The 20,673-nt window shown below is 43.8% G+C and overlaps 1 long non-coding RNA gene across 1 annotated transcript in view; it reads left to right on the top strand.

The window, feature by feature from the left end:
* Positions 1-20,673, top strand: part of LOC126314278 (uncharacterized) — a 212,218-nt gene that overhangs the window by 5,095 nt on the left and 186,450 nt on the right. The window contains exon 2 of the long non-coding RNA XR_007555749.1: positions 11,109-11,175. This is a non-coding gene — a long non-coding RNA (uncharacterized LOC126314278). The remainder of the gene's footprint in view (positions 1-11,108; positions 11,176-20,673) is intronic.

Here is a 20,673-nt window from a genome sequence, read left to right as displayed (position 1 = left end):
AGTGGTAAGACTGACTGCTGTGTCGCCGTGGCCGCGTCGTTATACAGCCGCACTGCTGGATGTGACGTCACTGGTGCTCTCTTCCACGCCATATATGATCATGTTTTCATACCGCGTCCATCGCGCCCGTTTTAACATCGCGATAGCCGGGTCCCAGGCTGTGCTGAGCTGCAAACATCCGTCCTTGTTGATGGTGTTTTCAGCGGTTTTTATTTCAATAGCTTCTTTTATGACGCTATCGCAAAATCCCTCCGCTTTCATAACGACAGATGTTTCGTCGAATAGAATTCGGTGTCCATTTTCTAAGGCGTGTTCTTCCACGGCTGATTTTTCTGGATAGCGTAGGTGTAAGCACCTCTCGTGTTCCTTTCCGACGTTGCTCTACCATGCGTACTGTTTGGCCGACGTAGTAACAGCCACACTGACATGGTATCTTGTACACTCCAGGCGTTCTTAGCCCTAGGTAGTCCATCACAGGCCTTATGAGCTGACGAATTTTTGCTGGGGGCCTGAACACCGATGAAATGTTATATCTCGTCAGGAGTCGGCTAATCTTTCCCGACACTGTACCACAGAAAGGCTAAAACACAAGTTTCTTGCTTTCTTCTTCGGTGGTGTTCTCTTCTCTGTTGGTGTGTTTCTTGCGTGTCAAGCCAGATATAGCCTGGACACTTGTCCGTGGCTGTACCCGTTTTCCCGGAAGACGTTTCGGAGGTGGCTCAGTTCTAGTGGCAGACTTGCTGCGCCTGGGACGACTTTAGCACGATGGACGAGGGTATTCAGAACGCCACGTTTTTGTGCCGGATGGTGGTGGCTGAGAGCGTGCAGATACTGATCTGTGTGTGTGTGTGTGTGTGTGTGTGTGTGTGTGTGTGTGTGTGTGTGTGTGTGTGTGTCGGTTTTCTGTAGACACTGTGGCTGAGGTGCCCCTTGGTTTTCCGTCGAATGAGGACGTCAAGCAAGGGCAATGTACCCTCTGTCTCGACTTCCATCTTACACTTGATGTGGCCGTGAATGCTGTTCACGTGTTCCAAAATTCACGACCATGGGGCTACATGATGAAAGTGTCATCAACGTAACGCTAAAGGCAACTTGGTTTAGCTGGAGCCGTGTCCAAGGCGAAGTCTTCAAATTTTGCCATAAGAAGTTTGGCTATGGATAGAGCCAGAGGGCTTCCCATAGCCACGCCGTCCAACTGGTCGAAATACTGGCCGCCATGTAGGAAGTACGACTATGTCACTGTGTGCTTAAACAGTCCCACAATTGTGCTATCAGATAATTGTGAGAGGAGATCTATACAGTCTTTGACCGGAACACGTGTAAACAGGGAGACCACACCAAAACTAACCATCATATCTCCTTGACTAAGACACAGTTGTTCAATTCTGTTGAGAAAGTCGACGGTGTTCTTGATGTGATGCACACAACGACCCACATGCGGTGCAAGGAGGCTGGTCAGGTGTTCTGACAGTCTATAAGTGGGTGACCCAATGGTGTTCACAATGGGACGAAGAGGAGAATCCGGTTGTGGATTTCTGGTAGTCCAAAAAGCGTAGGTGGTCTCGGCGCCTGAGGGAGCAGTCTTAATAACGCCCTCTTCCAGCATTGACTGTTTTAGAAGCTCTGATGTCTTCCTCATTATTCTTGACGTCGGGTCCCGTGGCAGTTAATGCTATATATCCTCTTCAAGCATTAACTGAATTTTGGCATCGTAGTCAGCTTTATTTAGAATGACGGATGCATTGCCCTTGTCGACTGGCAGAACCACGATGAGTGCGTCGTTGCTGAGTGCGTGAAGACTATTGCGTTTAGCCCTAGTCAAGTTAGACCTCGGTGGTTTAGATTTTGAAATGATGCGACACGATTCGCGATGAATTTCGTCAGCATTCTCACTAGGCATCTTACGGATTGCTTGTTCAACCCCACTTATATCATCATAGACAGGGATGCTCTGAGGCGCTGGTGCGAAGTTAAGACCTTTCTTAAGCGCCGAAATGGCACCCGCATCGACCTCTTTCTCCGTCATATTGATGACAGTTCCTTCTGTTGATTTCCGTTCTGCAACGTGTTGTTGTTAAGATATCCGCGCGAACTACCCTTTCTGTTTCTCTGTGGCCTTCTTTTGCTGTGGTGGCAGCGTCGACCCACTCAAAATCTAATTGTGAGAGTACCTCTGTCAACTGCAGATGTATAGCCAGCAGTTCGCGACCTTTTAAATCCAGCTGCCTCCTAGTGAAGTATATCGTTTCCCGCCACAGGGCAGAGCTGGCTGAACGGTAGATTCACCTGGCTGCCGAGGTAAATCGTGGAATCGCGTTCTCATCTCAACAGCGTAGCAGGAAGGCTACAGAGCTTAACAGGTTAGCCTTCTTCCCAAGCAGGTTCCCTAGGCGCCACGTCCCCCCCCCCCCCCCCCCCCCACCCCCGTAGAGGTACGCCATGTATGAATGCGTGGTTTCGTAACGATATGAATTAATAAGATTTTCTCGGGCTTCCAGCCGCGTCAGGTGGTTATAATCCAACGAACTTTCGACCGAGCTCTCCTCGGCCACATCAAGTTTACGATGGAAGTCGAGACAGATGATGTACTGCCCTTGCTTGACGTACTCGTTCGACGGAAAACCAACGGGCACCTCAGCCACAGTGCCCGCAGGAAACCTACACACACAGATCGGTAACTCAGCCACCACCATCCGGCACAAAAAGTGGCCTTCTGAATACCCTCGTTCATTGTGCTAAAGTCGTCCCAGACGCAGCAAGTCTGCCACTAGAACTGAGCCACCTCCGAAACGTCTTCCGGGAAAACGGGTACAGCCACGGACAGGTATCACAGGCTATATCTGGCGCGACACGCAAAAAACAAACTAAGAGAGAAGAGAACACCACCGAAGAAGAAAACAAGAAATTTGTGTTTTAGCCTTTCTGTGGTACAGTGTCGGGAAAGATTAGCAGGCTACTGAAGGGATATAACATTTCATCGGTGTTCAGGTACCCAGCAAAAGTTCGTCAGCTCATGAGGCCTGTGAAGGACGATCTAGAGCTTAGAACGCTTCGAGTGTACAAGATACCATGTCAGTGTGGCTGTTACTACGTCAGCCAAACAGTACGCATGGTAGAGCAACGTCGGGAAGGAACACGAGAGGTACTTACACCTACGCTATCCAGAAAATTCAGCCGTGGAAGAACACGCCTTAGAAAGTGGACATCGAATTCTATTCGACGAAACATGTCGATATGAAGGAGGGATTTTGCGATAGCGTCATAAAAGAAGCTATTGAAATAAAAACCGCTGAAAACACCATCAACAAGGACGGAACCCGACTATCGCGATGTTAAAACGGGCGCGACGGACGCGGAATGAAAACATGACTGTATACAGTGTGTTACAAAAAGGGACGGCCAAATTTCAGGAAATATTCCTCACACACAAATAAAGAAAAGATGTTATGTGGAGATGTGTCCGGAAACGCTCAATTTCCATGTTAGAGCTCATTTTAGTTACGTCAGTATGTACCCTACTTCCTCTATTCACCTCCAGTTGGCAAAATAGAAGGAAGGTAATGTTGACTTCGATGTTTGTGTTGACATGCGGCTCATTGCTCTACAGTACTAGCATCAAGCACATCAGTACGTAGCATCAACAGGTTAGTGTTCATCACGAACGTGGTTTTGCAGTCAGTGCAATGTTTACAAATGCGGAGTTGGCAGATGCCCATTCGATGTATGGATTAGCACGGGGTAATAACCCTGGCGAGGTATGTTTGTATCGAGACAGATTTCCAGAACGAAGGTGTCCCGACAGGGTGACGTTCGAAGCAATTGATCGGCGTCTTAGGGAGCACGGAACATTCCAGTCTATGACTCGCGACTGGTGAAGACCGAGAACGACGAGGACACCTGCAATGGACGAGACAATGCTTCGTGCAGTTGACAATAACCCTAATGTCAGCGTCAGAGAAGTTGCTGCTGTACAAGGTAACGTTGACCACGTCACTATATTGAGAGTGCTGCGGGAGAACCAGTTGATTCCGTACCATATACAGCGTGTGCAGGCACTATCAGCAGCTGATTGGCCTCTACGGGTACACTTCTGCGAATGGTTCATCCAATAATGTGTAAATCCTCATTTTAGTGCAGATGTTCTCTTTACGGATGAGGCTTCATTCCAACGTGATCAAATTGTAAATTTTCAGAATCAACATGTGTGGGCTGACGAGAATCCGCACGCATTTGTGCAGTCACGTCATCACCATAGATTTTCTGTGAACGTTTGGGCAGGCATTATTTGTCGGTGATGTCTTGATTGGGCCCCATGTTCTTCCACCAATGCTCAATGGAGCACGTAATTATGATTTCATACGGGATACCCTACCTGTGCTGCTAGAACATGTGCCTTTACAAGTACGACACAACATGTGGTTCATGCACGATGTAGCTCTTATACATTTCAGTCGAAGGGTTCGTATGCTTCTCAACAACAGATTCGGTGACCGATGGACAGGTAGAGGCGGACCAATTCCATGACCTCCACTCTCTACTGACCTGAACCCTCTTGACTTTCATTTATGGGGGCATTTCAAAGCTCTTGTCTACGCAACCCCGGTACCAAATGTAGAGACTCTTTGTGCTCGTATTGTGGACGGATGTGATACAATACACCATCGTCCAGGGCTGCATCAGCGCATCAGGGATTCCATGCGACGGAGGGTGGATGCATGTATCCTCGCTAACGGAGGACATTTTGAACATTTCCTCTAACAAAGTGTTTGAAGTCACGCTGGTACGTTCTGTTGATTTGTGTTTCCATTCCATGATTAATGTGATTTGAAGAGAAGTAATAAAATGAGCTCTAACATGGAGTTAAGCGTTTCTGGACACATGCCCACATAACATCTTTTCTTTATTTGTGTGAGGAATGTTTCCTGAAAGTTTGCCGTACTTTTTTGCAACACCCTGTTTGTCGAGGAAGAGAGCACCAGTGTCGTCACAGCTAGCAGTGCGGCTGTATAACGACGCGGCCACGTCGACACAGCAGTCAGTCTTACCACTTGACAATGACCGGGGAGAGCTCGGTCGGAAGCTCGTGCGATTTTAACCGCTGGAAGCCTGAGAACATTTTATTAATTCATATCGCCGAGAAACCATGCATTCATACAAGATCGATGGTGTTGTCATGGGACGCCCCCTCTACCCTCTGGTAGCTAATTTATTCATGGAAGACTTCGAGGACAAGGCACTGGACTCAGCAAGTTTTAAACCAACGGTCTTCTGGAGGTACGTGGACGACACATTTGTGGTATCGCCGCACGGGATGAATGAATTACATCGATTTCTTGAGCATTAGAATTCCATAAATTCTAGTATCAAATTTACTATGGAAATATAAAAAGACGTTTACCTCCCATTTTTGGATGTTGTCGCTCGCCGTAAAGTTGATGGCACATTAGGACACGCCGTATACCGGAAACCAACGTATACAAATCTATATGTTCATGCCAGTAGCTGCCATCACCCTTCACAGACCGTAGGTGTTCTTAAGACCTTAGTGCATAGGGCACACTCTATTTCCGATAAAGACAATTTGCAACAAGAGCTTACATACCTTAAGAGCATTTTTAAATCGAATGGATTTTCCCCGCAACAAATTTGTAGAGCATTCAATGTAAAACCTAGGAAGAAGATATTAATTCTTTCAAATCTAGTACTTTTTTGCCGATGTGGGTGTATTCTTGAGAAACTCTGTATTGTGGTGGTCTTTCACCACCCCCCCCCCCCCCCCCCCCAACGAAGACTGCTGCAGCTATACTCTGTGAAGGACGATTTACAGCTTCGTAAAGCGGGTGTGTATCAGATTTATAGCGGAAATTGTGAGAAATCGTACAGAGATCAAACACGCACCGTTCATGAGAGATGTGTAGAGCATCGAAGATACAAACGCTTATTACAGCCAGACAAGTCAGCTGTGGCCGAACATTGTCTTGGTACAGGTCATTCCATGAATTACAGTGATGTGAATATTTTAACATCCACGTCTTCCTTTTGGGAATCTGTCTTCATGGTATAGAGATTAGAGTAGCTAATAATTTAATTAACAGAGATAATGGTTTTAATTTGGACAAAGCATGGAATCCGGCTCTTGGGGTAATTGAACTGCAGAGAAGTCGTCACGGTGTCACCGCCGCCGATCATACATCGATAAGCGAATCGAATGTCTGTACGCCTTCGCCACAGGCGGTGCATGTATAAGCGTATTTCTTTGCCGCCGACCATCTCTGACTCGCATGCGCAGTACCGCCGCGGTGGAGCATCTAAGGCCGCGCTTGGCATCTTGTCGTCAGTCTTATGACTCACTCTGAGGATGGCCGGACGATACGCGGCCGAAATATCAGTGGAGGAAATTTTATTTGCGCGCCTGCGTGCCCAAAATTTAATGGACTGTTCATTACGCCGCGAGAAATTGAAAATGGACAGTGGTTATGAAGTTTTTTAAGTAAGAAACTGAGGAAAAATAGGGAGGAAACGTTTATGAAAAAGCACATCGCCGATACAAAAATGAGCTTGTAATGTCTTCCCTTACGTTGTACTATATCCCACAGTATGTCTCGTTTCACCAGCTATCGATGCCCCTTAATAATTACATTGTTTCATCGTATAATGCGGTCAATAATTAAGTTGTGCATGTTAACCATACGGCAAAGCACTCTTCTCTTTGCGTGCTGTCATTTGCGAAAATCTTGTTTCCATATCTCAAACCGTTTGAGATGTGAGGAATGTTGAGAATATCTCATTCTGGCTTTTTCGCTGGCTCGGACGGTTGCAGATGAGTGCGCTACATCAGGTTAATTTTTCCGTCATTGGTGACTGAGACTTCCACCAAAGTCTATAAAGAAAAATTCATTATCTCAGCTGAATTTTATACGTGGCAACATATTATGTAATGTGTACCAAACGCAAAATCTTAGCAACCCCTATTTTCTATTTTAAACTTTTTCATATTTCATGCAGTGTCTTACTTAAATCGAAATACCATAATAACTGTCACCATTAACGAAATGATGGGCACGTCACACGAAGCTGGCATATAAAGCTATAAGTAGGGAAAAATGAATTTTTTTTTTTTTTTACGGAATAGTATCTGTAAAATCGTTTGAGGAAGAACGCTGGGCGTGTGGCTCGCTTCTGCCATCGCAGTGTGTCGCCAGCCGGCTGGAAGTGACCAGACAAGGTCGGCCCCGCCTAAAGAAACAAATGAACTCGCTCAGTAACTTTTCCCTGCGCATCGGCCACTGTATCCAGCACGGACTCCACCATCTGCCACATCATATTACACGGCTTGCAGGGTATAGGGTAGATGTGGACATTGATTTTCCACAGCTGCCACTATGCTCTGTATGTAAGTAAAGATTTTACAGCGGGTTTGTTGTTCTGAAATCGCATTTGAGTGTTGTTTGTTTGTGGGAAGACTGTGTGACACCTTGTGTACGAAGGGGAAACGTCTACCAGCACGTACCAAAGTCCGAGACTGCAGTTTGTCGTTACGCTGCTCGCGCTGTCACGTGTATACGGTGCCTATCGGTTCGCGAGGGTCACGTAGGCTGTTAATGGCCCTACGTGACTAGCGCCTGAGAGGCTCGACATGCTGTTTGGTTGGCTGTGCAGGAGCACACAGACACACCAGGTCCCCTGTGTCTGGGAACACAGCGAGCTCACTGGTGGCCAGAAGAGCGCCCTCACGGACAGTGCGGCGACGTCCAGCGACAACTGCTGTCGAAGCCCACATCGACGCGACAGCAGACCGAGGCGGCCGACAGTGGAACTCCCAACAAGGAGACTGGACATACCAATGTGGCACTATGTCGTCTTTGCAGAGGAGTCCCAGTCCTGTGTACAACATCACATTGGACGTATCCATGCATGCAAGCTCTGAGGAGGACGAACGTTGCCAGACTGCTTTCGTCATCTTCTCATGGGCTCATCATCTGACTTGTTGGTATGGGGTACCACTGGGTAAATGAGATGATCGCGTCTTGTCCACACAGATGGTAATTTGGACTGTACCTATCACATTTATGGCGCCTTAAGGACGGTGGCTATGACCCTTCTTCGAGATGTTCCTGACATTATCTTTCAACACATTACAGCAACATCGCATGTTGCCCTTGCTGTGCTGAACTGTGCCTCACACCGGTGCATATTTACCGAAATTATGGCCAAAATGGCAAAAATGGACGTTTGGTCAACTATTGTAGCAAGTACATGAAAGATTCTCGGTTCACTTGCCTCGTCAAATTTTCAGAAAATTTCACGCTTTCGATGATACCCTCCACCATCGTCGTCAGGGACTAAAACTGACTGTCGTGAACTGGCAAGGTTCCCTCTTTCATACTCATAGGAAGGCATCTGATTTGCTGGATTACGTCACGGTGAAGCGTACAGATGTGTTGCCCCCCTACGTCGATAGATTTTGCTTGCAATCTAGCGCTGCATGCAGCACCATCTATCGCATCAGGCTGTGAACTGCGAGAAGTTAGAAAGTAAACCAACGTGCAATTGAAAAGAACTTTGCGACAGGCCTGGGACAATCACCTGCTGTGATCGGTAACATTAGACAAATGAATGTAGCAGAACCAACCTAGATTACACACACTAACATACACTTCTCAATACGCACATGTATAACACAGTACATAGCTATAATTAGTTTGAAGGCGCATTTAAAAATTGCGAGAAAAGTATGGCAAACTAACTACATATGGAACAATCACACACGTGACGAGCAATTCGGTGCCCTAGTAGAAGCAGTCCTGTCATCACGTCACCAGTAAAATCGGTACAGCAAATTAAGGGTATCACACGAATCTACTTTGAAATTTTCAAGTACAAAAGGTTAAGAACTAGTGGAAAGTGGCATGGTACAAACTGAAAGACAGGCACACAAACTAACAAATGCATGCCGAGTCATCCCAGGCACCTCTCTATGGACGGCAGTGGAATAGTTTAGGGGTATTCACAACTACAGTTAACCTAGTAGTGAAAGGGAGTGCTTTAAAGGTTTGAAACTATCAAAAATAATTTTGGACAGGATTTCGGTACATGTAATCCACTGTTGGTTGGTTGAATTGTTGGAGGGCACCAAACAGCAAGGTCATCGGTCCCTCACATTAGGGAAGGATGGGGAAGAAAGGTGGCTATGCCCTTTCAGAGGAACCATCCCGGCATTTGCCTGAAGCGATTTGGGGAAATCACGGAAAACCTTAATCAGGATGGCGGAATGGGTTTGAACCGTCGTTCTTCCTAACTAGAGTCCAGTGTGGTAACCACTGCGCCACCATGCTCAGTATATAATCCTCTTTGCGTCGATACAGAGCGTTCCAGACTGTTGCTTTAAACAGACACCAGAAACACTGGCTACGAACTGTGCAGAGACAGCCACAACAGGGGGTGAAACCCGTGTAGGGGCTACACGTAACACGACTTCGGTTCGCTGTCAGGCCACTTGCAGTGCTGCAAGTTTATTAATGCATCATGTCGCTTTCTTATTGGATGATCTTTAGGTTCTGTGTTTGTTTTCACACGTTATTAACTGGCAGTTCAGATAGTGCATTTTAGCAGAAGTCAACGAAAATTTTGGTGGAGTACGAAAAACGAATGGGAACAAAAATAACAAAGGATACGAAGAGTACACTAACAATGGATTTCAATCGAGGTTCTTAAGCTGTAACAAAAATACGTGAGTCTGCAGAACACCGCGCGACAAAACCAGCGTCCTTTAGTATGCAACAAAAACAAATACAGAAGCATTTAGTTCACCCTATAATACGGATGTCAGCAAAAATTAAACAGAATACGAGCAACGTATTTGCAATGCAATTCAAAGACTGCAATACACACAGAGAGGTCCTCAAGTGGTTTAAATGGCTGTGAGCACTATGGGACTTAACATCTGAGGTGACCAGTCTCCTAAAACTACTTAAACCTAACCAACCTAAGGCCATCACACACATCCATGCCCGAGGCAGGATTCGAACCTGCTACCGTAGCGGTCTCGCGGTAGAGATGTCTTAATCGGGAACATAATTTCAACTCGATTACAGCCAAACGGTAGAAATTGCATTATTGGGTTTTAAAATAAATGCACTTTGGCACCAGACCCACTCATATAAATGAAAAATATTATCATATAGTACTCGCATTTTGCAGAGCAAGAATACAGATTATCACGTCATATTTCCCCGAATTCAAAGTTCACCGCCAGGCCATTTGGAGCGCTAGTGTCGGTCTCTGCGACCGTACCTTAACATAGTCGCTACTCTTGTGATATTTTGGTATTCTGTGTGGCGGATCACCACCCTCCATTCAGTACGATACAGAGTCGTATCAGCGTGGAATGCCTCGCGGCACCCCTGTCTGTCACACGAGCTTAGTTCGTCTCGATGTGCTGCCGCTTGTCACTGCCTGATGTAGCTTCACTGTCTATTAATTTTCGAAGCCTGAATGAGCAAAAAATTAAGTACTCTAACTAGAAGAGAAACCAGGCATTGAGCAGGTATTTATTTCTTCTAGTCTTCTGTTATTCCATCTCTTCCTCCCGCTTCACTCTGTCCACCTCCTTCCCCCCCTTTCTCTAGCCATCCTCTCTCTCTCTTTATCCACTCTTCTCTCCCGTCCCTCCTTTATCCACGGCCTCCACATCTCCCCTCTCTCTTGCCATCTCGTCCTCTCCCCTCTCTCTGTCCATTTCCTCTCTTCTGCTGTCCATGTCCTCCTCCTCCTCCTCCTCCTCCTCCTCCTCCCCTCGTCTCTCTCCACGCTATCACGCTCACCCCAGCAGGAAGCTGGTGGATTTTAGCTCTTCATTCTAGACAGGGACAAATATGTGTGCCAAATATGACTGAAGTCGTTCCAAGGATTAGGATGAGCATTTTACCGCTAGTTTGCTCGTATACGTACACGTCACCTAATTTCAGACAAATTTCGATCATATTTGTATACATATTTCACCTGTATGCCTAGCGAATTTTCACCCTGCTGTTGTGTTTTCATATAGCTAAATGTTTATGACGTCGTATATCCTGAAATATGTGTTGTACAAAAAGATAATTTTCCAGGTAGATCCAGCAGTATACGTGGCCACTATCTGCGAAATGCGTTGTGAACACAGTTGGCAGTAAAGAGGTAATAAATTAAAACGTCACACATCATCTGACAGTTTCTCGCGCATCTCACTGTTTATGACGTAATATCTCTTGAACTATTTGTTATAAAATTATATATTTTTGTAGGTACGTTGAGCGGCATATGTGGATGATGTTTGCGACTAGAGTTGGTTTCTAATAAGTGATAAATTAAAACGTCATGTATAATCTGAACGTTTTTCACTCATGGTTCAGGAGACATGTCAAATACTGAGATGAGTTGTAGAATGATATATTGTAGGTACAAATGTAGATATTGTCTGCAAAAAATGTTGCGAATAGAATAAGTAGCAACTAAGTAATAGATTTAAACGTCTTGCATGATATGGTAGTTTTCCACGCAGTCAGTGTTTATGAGGTCTTGTCGCCTAAACTACACTCCTGGAAATGAAAAAAAGAACACATTGACACCGGTGTGTCAGACCCACCATACTTGCTCCGGACACTGCGAGAGGGCTGTACAAGCAATGATCACACGCACGGCACAGCGGACACACCAGGAACCGCGGTGTTGGCCGTCCAATGGCGCTAGCTGCGCAGCATTTGTGCACCGCCGCCGTCAGTATCAGCCAGTTTGCCGTGGCATACGGAGCTCCATCGCAGTCTTTAACACTGGTAGCATGCCGCGACAGCGTGGACGTGAACCGTATGTGCAGTTGACGGACTTTGAGCGAGGGCGTATAGTGGGCATGCGGGAGGCCGGGTGGACGTACCGCCGAATTGCTCAACACGTGGGGCGTGAGGTCTCCACAGTACATCGATGTTGTCGCCAGTGGTCGGCGGAAGGTGCACGTGCCCGTCGACCTGGGACCGGACCGCAGCGACGCACGGATGCACGCCAAGACCGTAGGATCCTACGCAGTGCCGTAGGGGACCGCACCGCCACTTCCCAGCAAATTAGGGACACTGTTGCTCCTGGGGTATCGGCGAGCGAGGACCATTCGCAACCGTTTCCATGAAGCTGGGCTACGGTCCCGCACACCGTTAGGCCGTCTTCCGCTCACGCCCCATCATTGTGCAGCCCGCCTCCAGTGGTGTCGCGACAGGCGTGAATGGAGGGACGAATGGAGACGTGTCGTCTTCAGCGATGAGAGTCGCTTCTGCCTTGGTGCCAATGATGGTCGTATGCGTGTTTGGCGCCGTGCAGGTGAGCGCCACAATCAGGACTGCATACGACCGAGGCACACAGGGCCAACACCCTGCATCATGGTGTGGGGAGCGATCTCTTACACTGGCCGTACACCCCTGGTGATCGTCGAGGGGACACTGAATAGTGCACGGTACATCCAAACCGTCATCGAACCCATCGATCTACCATTCCTAGACCGGCAAGGGAACTTGCTGTTCCAACAGGACAAAGCACGTCCGCATGTATCCCGTGCCACCCAATGTGCTCTAGAAGGAGTAAGTCAACTACCCTGGCCAGCAAGATCTCCTGATCTGTCCCCCATTGAGCATGTTTGGGACTGGATGAAGTGTCGTCTCATGTGGTTACATGTCCAGCACGAACGCTGGTCCAACTGAGGCGCCAGGTGGAAATGGCATGGCAAGCCGTTCCACAGGACTACATCCAGCATCTCTACGATTGTCTCCATGGGAGAATAGCAGCCTGCATTGCTGCGAAAGGTGGATATACTCTGTACTAGTGCCGACATTGTGCATGCTCTGTTGCCTGTGTCTATGTGCCTGTGGTTCTGTCAGTGTGATCATGTGATGTACCTGACCCCAGGAATGTGTCAATAAAGTTTCCCCTTCCTGGGACAATGAATTCACGGTGATTTTATTTCAATTTCCAGGAGTGTATATATCAAGATAGACGACAAACAGTGTCATATAGTGATTAGCCATATCAAGCGAGAACAAATTCCCTCTCGGTCATACCACTACACTTCATAACTGTATCAAGAAGAAGATTCCGTAACCTAAACGGCAGCAGATGTCCAGGGCTGTTAAAATGACAATTTTTGCTGGACCCAGGTTGTATAATCTGAGTTGACAAGTAGCATAAATAATAGTTGAAGGAGACCAAAAGAGTGTTACAATACAGTACAAACATGGACAAAGACAACAGTATGGAGATAGCTACACATTGTATAAAAGTCTCATTCACAGTGATTATTAATTTTATAAAAATCATTCATGCACTGCAGCTTGTTTGATATTTCACTGTACACATATGGACCAAAAATTCACACAATTCAGAGCAATGATCAGTTAATGATTTCAGATTTCTAAAATCAAGGCTATGTTTTTTACTTGTGGTGGTAGGCTGTTTTGTATCTTGGTTAAATGGTGCCATTGTTCATTGTTTGGACATGGAGTTTCCTATCTAATACAAAGTGTGTGGAAATGATGATAATGTAATAATAATCCTTTGAGTTATTTTCTCTTTGTCTTTTTTATGTGTTTTTTCTGTGTTTCTTCGCTCTGTTTGTATTTTGTCTTCATTGTTGTCCCGTGGTTGTAATTGTAAATTGTGTGAAGTAACGAGTTGAAATTACTTATCCTAAATAACTGTTATTTTCTTAGCAAGTGGTCATGGACCCAGGTGCCAGGTGTTACAGTACAACAAATAAAGGTGGAAAAAATTAATCCAGTACCTAATTTAGAGTCATGGCTCAAGAGGAGGAGGAATACAACGTACTGTTATTTAATGGGAAGAACTTTAGCAACTGAAAATTTAGGACTGAAATACTTCTATGTGAGCTGGAAGTGAGTTTTGTGTGAAAGAGATACATGGACATGGCTGAGACAGCTGTATAGTGTGCGTGGAAGCAAACTCTTCTGGGAGAGCTTGGCAAAACCGATAAGAAGTGTAAGTCTCAAGTAATCCAAAGAATTTCACAAAGTTGCTTGGAGTAGGCCTACACCAAAAATGAGAAATACATTAATTCAAACATTTGAGCTGAAAGGTATGGCTTTTATTAAGAACGACCTTTAAAGATTAATGCAAATGACAATAACTCTTGAAATTAATTTTTTGGAGTTTCGTAAGTTAATGGGTATTTTGAAGGATCGGATGATAATATTGGAGGAACTGATATAGTATGCGGTTTCTTACAAACAATTCCACCAGAATCCGAAGTAGTTGTTACTGCTCTGAATACCTTCTCAAGTGAGGAATTGGAACCGAATTTCTTAAAGGGTAGATTACTAGACAAAGAAGCAAAACTTAATCATTCTAAAGGTAACAACTGGACAGTAAATGAATTGCCATCGTCGACAGGATCTGACAGCAAGGTAAAAGGATGTATTCAGAGACAACCAAGTCTCAAGCTATGTATGATGCAGCCAAAGCTTTGTCTAAAAATAAGATTTTAGTTGATATTGTGGATGCTAGGAGTTGTCATTTTTTACTTTGTAGTTCACTGTTGCTATATGAGTTCACATATTGTCATTTTGAAGTATAGAGATAATGAGTGGAGGTTTGGACACTAGAAAATGGAGTGCCTAGTGGAGATATCTAAACATTTCTGATGTATTCTTCTATTACAGTTCAATAGGAATGACAGCTACGGAGGCAGTCAGAAACATTCACGCCACATGTGGGAGGGGGATAATTCCATGAGACAGATCATGGCTAGAATGCAGTTTTCTCGTTTTAAGAAGGATCATTTTGACATTAGTGATTCAGTACATTCAGGAAGACAGTCGAAGTTTCATAAAGATTGTTTAAACACATTAACCCACAATAATCAATGTCAGCAAACTCGAGAACTGGCAAATGTTATTAACTGTGATCATTCTACCATCGTGCGACATTTGCATGCAATGGAGAAGGTTGAAAAAAGGTACCACATGCTCTAAGCCGAAAACACATAAATCAGCAGGTGGATGTATGTGCTTTTCTCATTGTTAGTGATCAGTTTGCTTGAAAGCAACGTTGACCATTCCTAACTTGTATCGTTATAGCCTTATAGGTGACAAGAAATGGTGTCTTTATCCTAAGATCATAAGGAAAAGAAAAGAATGGTTGCCCCCAAACAAAGCAGCAACTCCCCATATAAAAGCCTGCATGCATCCATAATATTATGCATCTAGTTGAACAGTGATGGTGTGGTGTAGTACAGATTGCTTCCCCGAGATGTAACCATCACTGATGATATTTATTGTCAGTAACTGAGACATCTTGTGGATGCAATTCGAGGACAACAACCAGGCAGACTGCGAAAAGTGATGCTACTCCACGAAAACGCCCGCACCCATTCTGCTAGACTGACCAAGAACCTTATACTAGAGTTGGGTTGGGAGGTCATTCTGCACTCACCTTATTCAACTGATCTTGCACCCTCAGTTTTTCCTGCTCCCTATCGAACAAACTTCAAGCTAAGCTTTGCCGGATGCAAAAGGTGCTCCTACCATGGCTCAACGAGTTCTTCACCTCAAAACCACTCGAACTCTACAGTCATGGAATCGAAAAGTTATCTCAGCATTGATAGACTGTTGTAAATAGTGAAGGAGAATATATTATGGATGAGTAGGGTGTGTATGTGTATCTGTTGTGTTTATCAAACATACAGAAAAACGGAACAAACTTATGTACCAACCCAATATATGTGTTACAGATGTGGGAAACAATGCCATTATTGGGGAAAAATACAATGTTAGATTGCCACAAATGCATGGAAGTATAGTTCTGCAAATTTAGCTATATCTCTCCAAAAAATAAACAGAAATGAAAATAATTTTTCTTTCTCAGCTGTTACTGGAAGTTTTCCAGGTGGCAGAGCGGATTGGTTTCTGGATTTGAGGGTAACAGGATATTTAGTTAATTAATCTGTTCTTTGATGGATGTGAATGAACTGGTGAATCAAATATGAATAAAGGTTGGAGAAATTTATGTTGAAAGCATAGTTTGTGGACTGGAATTTCAAATTAAAACTAAAAGGTGCTCTTCTAGTGTCAGGTTCACTAAATAATTGATTGTCAGTGAATAAACTATAAATGGCTGGCTGATGCTTGTTTTTAAAAATTCAGCGGGTTCAATTCAAAAGGGTGATAGCTATAGCTGCTGCTCACAGAAATGATTCAATCGTGTATACACACACACTAACAAGGGGAGTGCGAGGGTTGGGAAATGAAGTTAAGAGTGGGATGGCATGTGTTGGCAGCACTACCCCATAGAGTTACAATGCCCCAGCCATACGGCCAGATGGCTAGCCATTCACGAGAAAAACACTCCGAAACCTACAGTCCTACAGTATATAATACCCATGTGTCCGCTCACTGAACTGTATGGCATGGTGGTCGATACAATATTGGTAACAATTCTTGCTTCGTATTTCCAAAGTATGTATTTGCTGAAAATCAGGAGATTAAAAAGTGACAACGGTCATGAGTATATTTGCAAATTCAATTACGAAATGGAGTGGCAGAGCGACTAAACCATACTGTCATTGAAAAGGCTCATTGCACAATTCTTGGATGCGAAGTTTGAAAGCCATTTTAGTCAAAAGTTACTGGTAGATACTTTTATCATTAACCGTAGTTATACTTCAGTTTTAGATGCACAAATTCTAGAAACACTATCGGCTGGAAGAAAGCCAAATTTGAACAAATATGAGTTTGGGTGTGTTGCATAGTGGCACATTCCAAGGAAAGTATTGAAAAGGAACTAGCCCATTAAAATGTTTCGTGACTGGAAACTGTCTAATTAGCCACAGAATATGGTGCACCAAGCAACACAAAGTTGTATTTGGGAGAGATGTAATTTTTGAAAAAGATAAGTTTCTATTTGAAGGTGAAAGCAGTGATGATTGGATCTTGAAGAAGACCATTCAAGTGAACAACGTAATTCAGAACATTCTTTAGTTTCCTCAGAGTTAGTTCTGTTTTGAAGTCCTTGATTTTGTGCAAGCTGTTGAAGGTAACTCAAGGCCCACAATGTCAGAAGAAGTGGAAGCGAGCAGAAACTTTGTGGAAAAGCAATAGACTAACAAGAAAATTTAGATTTTCAAGGATTATGCAGTGTTTCCCTTGAATGCAAAAACATTCGTGGGAAAACTTACCTCAGAAGTCTGAAGACGTTCAGGTTAGGCATCATGAAGAAGAAGAAGAAGAATGGGAAAAAACTATAAAGGAATAATTGTGCTCTCAGTCATCTAATGGAACTTTGACTTATGCACCACTTACAGCAAATAAAAGTATCACTGACAGTAAGAGGATGTTCAAAGTAAAAATAGACATGTCTGGAAATATTGAAAGAGATATGACTATACTCCACTTGCTCAATTCACAACACTAAGAATGCTCCTTTGTGTGGTGAAGGAACATAATTCATTTATGGAACAAACAGATGTACAAAATTGATTCCTGCATTGAGACCTGGTGTAAAGATTAAGAAAAGTCTTGTATGCAAACTAAAAAAAAACTTTTGACAGTTTTATGAAGGAAATGACAGCTATGACCAGACGAACTGCATCACTTAACTATTTTAGTAGACAGCAAAGTAAACCAACAGAATTAGAGTAGAAATTTTTGAAATGAATTCTTTGATATATTAAAGGGAGACTTGATGTTGGTCTGTGTTACAAAAAAGGAAATTTTAAATGCTATTACTGCTATGTTGATTCTGACTGTGTTATGTTGTAGATCTTCTGTCTTCTTCACTTTCTTATAGTTTTTTGTTTGAAAAACTGTTTCTTGTGACAAGGAGACAGATGAGTTTCACTAGGAAATAGAAGCAGAATATCCAGCTTCGGCGACAGCTATGACAGACACCCCATGGCTTAAGCATCTTCTTGAAGAATCTGTCAATTACGGAAATGGGAACATAGATGACTGAAGCATGTGGATGTGAAATCCGTTCTACACAAGAGCTGTACAACAAAGGCCATCTGAATGTTCAATACATTAGCTCCGAGGAACAAATGGCACATATTTTACCAAAATTAGCTAAGAGTGCACGTTTCAATAGACTGTGTCAAAAGCTGGGGATAGTGAATTTTATGGGCAATTTAGGAAATTATTAAATTGATTGGGGGGGGGGGGGGGGTGTTGAAGTAATGACAATTTGATAATTATACTTTTCTAACTTCCAGAATTCTGGAAGGCATTGTAATGCCTAAAGAATTTCGGAGTAAATTCTAGAGACCCTCGTATTTCCACCGTCTTGAACACGTATTATTTTAGAGATGAGTAGAACTGTGTCTACTGCACCACAGTTATGTGTGTGCAGGACGGACGTGTACGGGACGGATGATCGGCGTGGGCAGGTAGTCACCTGGAGTTACACGTCCAGCTCAAGGAATAAACGCGCCGTACTCCGTGCGACGTGAAACATTACTGTGTGAACATTTGAATGTTGTTGAAAGAAGAGAAGGGACAATTACGAATGTAAGAGAAAGAATCAATAATTAAGGTCCAGACAGTTGTCTTGTTAAACTTTGTGAGATTTGTAGACTGTATTTATGGAAAAATGAATGTGATGGTTTTCATACAACTAAAACATTTTTTGTAAGCTTGGAACCTTCCGGTCTGTCAGAAACTGTTGTGTGTCATGAAAATACAGTGAGATTGAGTTTTAAAATAACTCCGTACACTCAAGAATATTTTAAAGTATAAAAAATTTCCTCCATGTAGCATCCTATATTCAGAGAAGAAGTCGTGCAGGACATCACAGGTGGCTATCCTGAAAAGATGATCAGCGAAGCAACTCCAAGTAAGTTTGATAGCCAAGAGGGAGTGTGAGTCTTGCACACCAGTACCACACTGACACCCTTAATCACTGGAAACCACCAGAGCATGTCAGAAAGAACAGTATGGTTTACCAAATTATGCAATAAATTGCAGAGAACTGTCAAAGTAGAAATATTAATTTGTTTTACTTCATTACTATGCACCAATTAATGCAAAGTAATGTCGGAGGCAGCCACTTCCAGGTACATTGGAAATGTGAGATGGTCTATGGACAGCTGATTCTAAGTGAGAAATGACAACCATGGCAGACAAAGCCCTGAATTCAAATTTGTGTCCTAAGCTAACCACAACCCCATGATGTGAAATGCATCAGAGAGAATAGCAATCAACAATCTGTGCAGATTTAAAAATCGCACTTGCTTTGTTTATGGTGGTTAAAGCTAACCTCTATGAAGCAACTCGAGACGGACACACACACACACACATTAACAATTATTTCCACATTATAGGTGACACAGGCAGATTCCAGGAGAAAAAAGAATGACAGAAAGATAAATAGGGTAAATAAAACAAACAATAATATCAAAAATTACATGTAAACGAATTAATTGAATAAAAATAATAATCACATTCTTTTGATCGGATTTATAAAATGAAAAAAAGTTTCATTTGTCGTTTTTTGATCCAACAACCTTCTACGTCATGTTTATATGATAACCATTGCGCTAGGCCCCAACGCAGGTACGTAGCTGGTGCATTAGTTTGTATACTTTTTCTATAGGTTTAATAAACATAACAGAGACTTCAGCGTACAATAATATATCATCCTTCAGTGCTTACAATGGACAGCAAACATTGGGGAAATTTTCGATTCTGCGAAATGTAAATGGCATGGTTTTCTGGTGAAGAATTCATTGAGTCATGTTCAGAACACTTTTTTAATCCGAAAGGGAAGTTCCATGAAGGTTATTTGATAGAGAGTGGAAAAGGCTCAAATCTGAGTCACAAGATCAGGTGAATAAGTTGGGTGTGACATGACTTCCCAACCCAACTTTTGCTAGACTGACAAAAAAATACTGTACGGAATGCAGGCAGGCTCTTTCATGGATCAGTATTGCTTCACGTGGACTTCCTGGTTGCTGTTCTTAGACTGTATATGCAAGACATCTTTCCTGTTGACAGAAAATGTCAGCAACGATGGTTACATCTTGCGGAAGCAATTCATAATATACCCCACCATCGTCGTCCCACTAGATGCATAACATTATCTTTTGTGAAAGCATGCTGATTTTTGTATGGGATGTTGCTCCTTTGTTTGGCCTCAACCAATCCTTTCTTTTCCTTATGTTAGAATACAGACACAATTTTTCATCACCAGGATAGTGCTGCACTAGTGTCAGTCTAGTCAAGGGAAAGGGAAATTTTTTCGAAATTCAATGAAGGCGCTGTTGGGGGATGAAATCTGGGGCTGCTGGCAGAGTCCCGTAACGGACGACAGCCAGCAGGCCAGGCAAGGTAAACATGGCACCTGCCGGCGCAGAGCTGCGACAGCGGTATTGCATGCATGATTTGTTTTGAGTGGAGCAACAACAAGGTAGGAAACTGCAGTGTTGCTCTTAGTGGATGTATGAGGTGGGGCACTAGGCCAGAGCCAGGAGTGGATATTTGTAAATGGCTGACCTGTAGGAATTTATCCCTACAATTGTTCCTGTCTCTCTCTGACACTATGTCAGAAGCAAGGGAGAAACCAATATAAATAGATGGGCAAGTTTAGCTTGACAGGGTCTGCCAGGTCAGTGGAGCGTCGGGACAGACCTGTGCTGCTCTATGCTTATAGTGG

The sequence above is a fragment of the Schistocerca gregaria genome, unplaced genomic scaffold (assembly GCF_023897955.1).
Source record: "Schistocerca gregaria isolate iqSchGreg1 unplaced genomic scaffold, iqSchGreg1.2 ptg000544l, whole genome shotgun sequence".
Lineage (NCBI taxonomy): Eukaryota > Metazoa > Arthropoda > Insecta > Orthoptera > Acrididae > Schistocerca > Schistocerca gregaria.
Note: the sequence above shows the minus strand (reverse complement) of the source record. Positions and strands in the feature narration are given on the sequence as shown.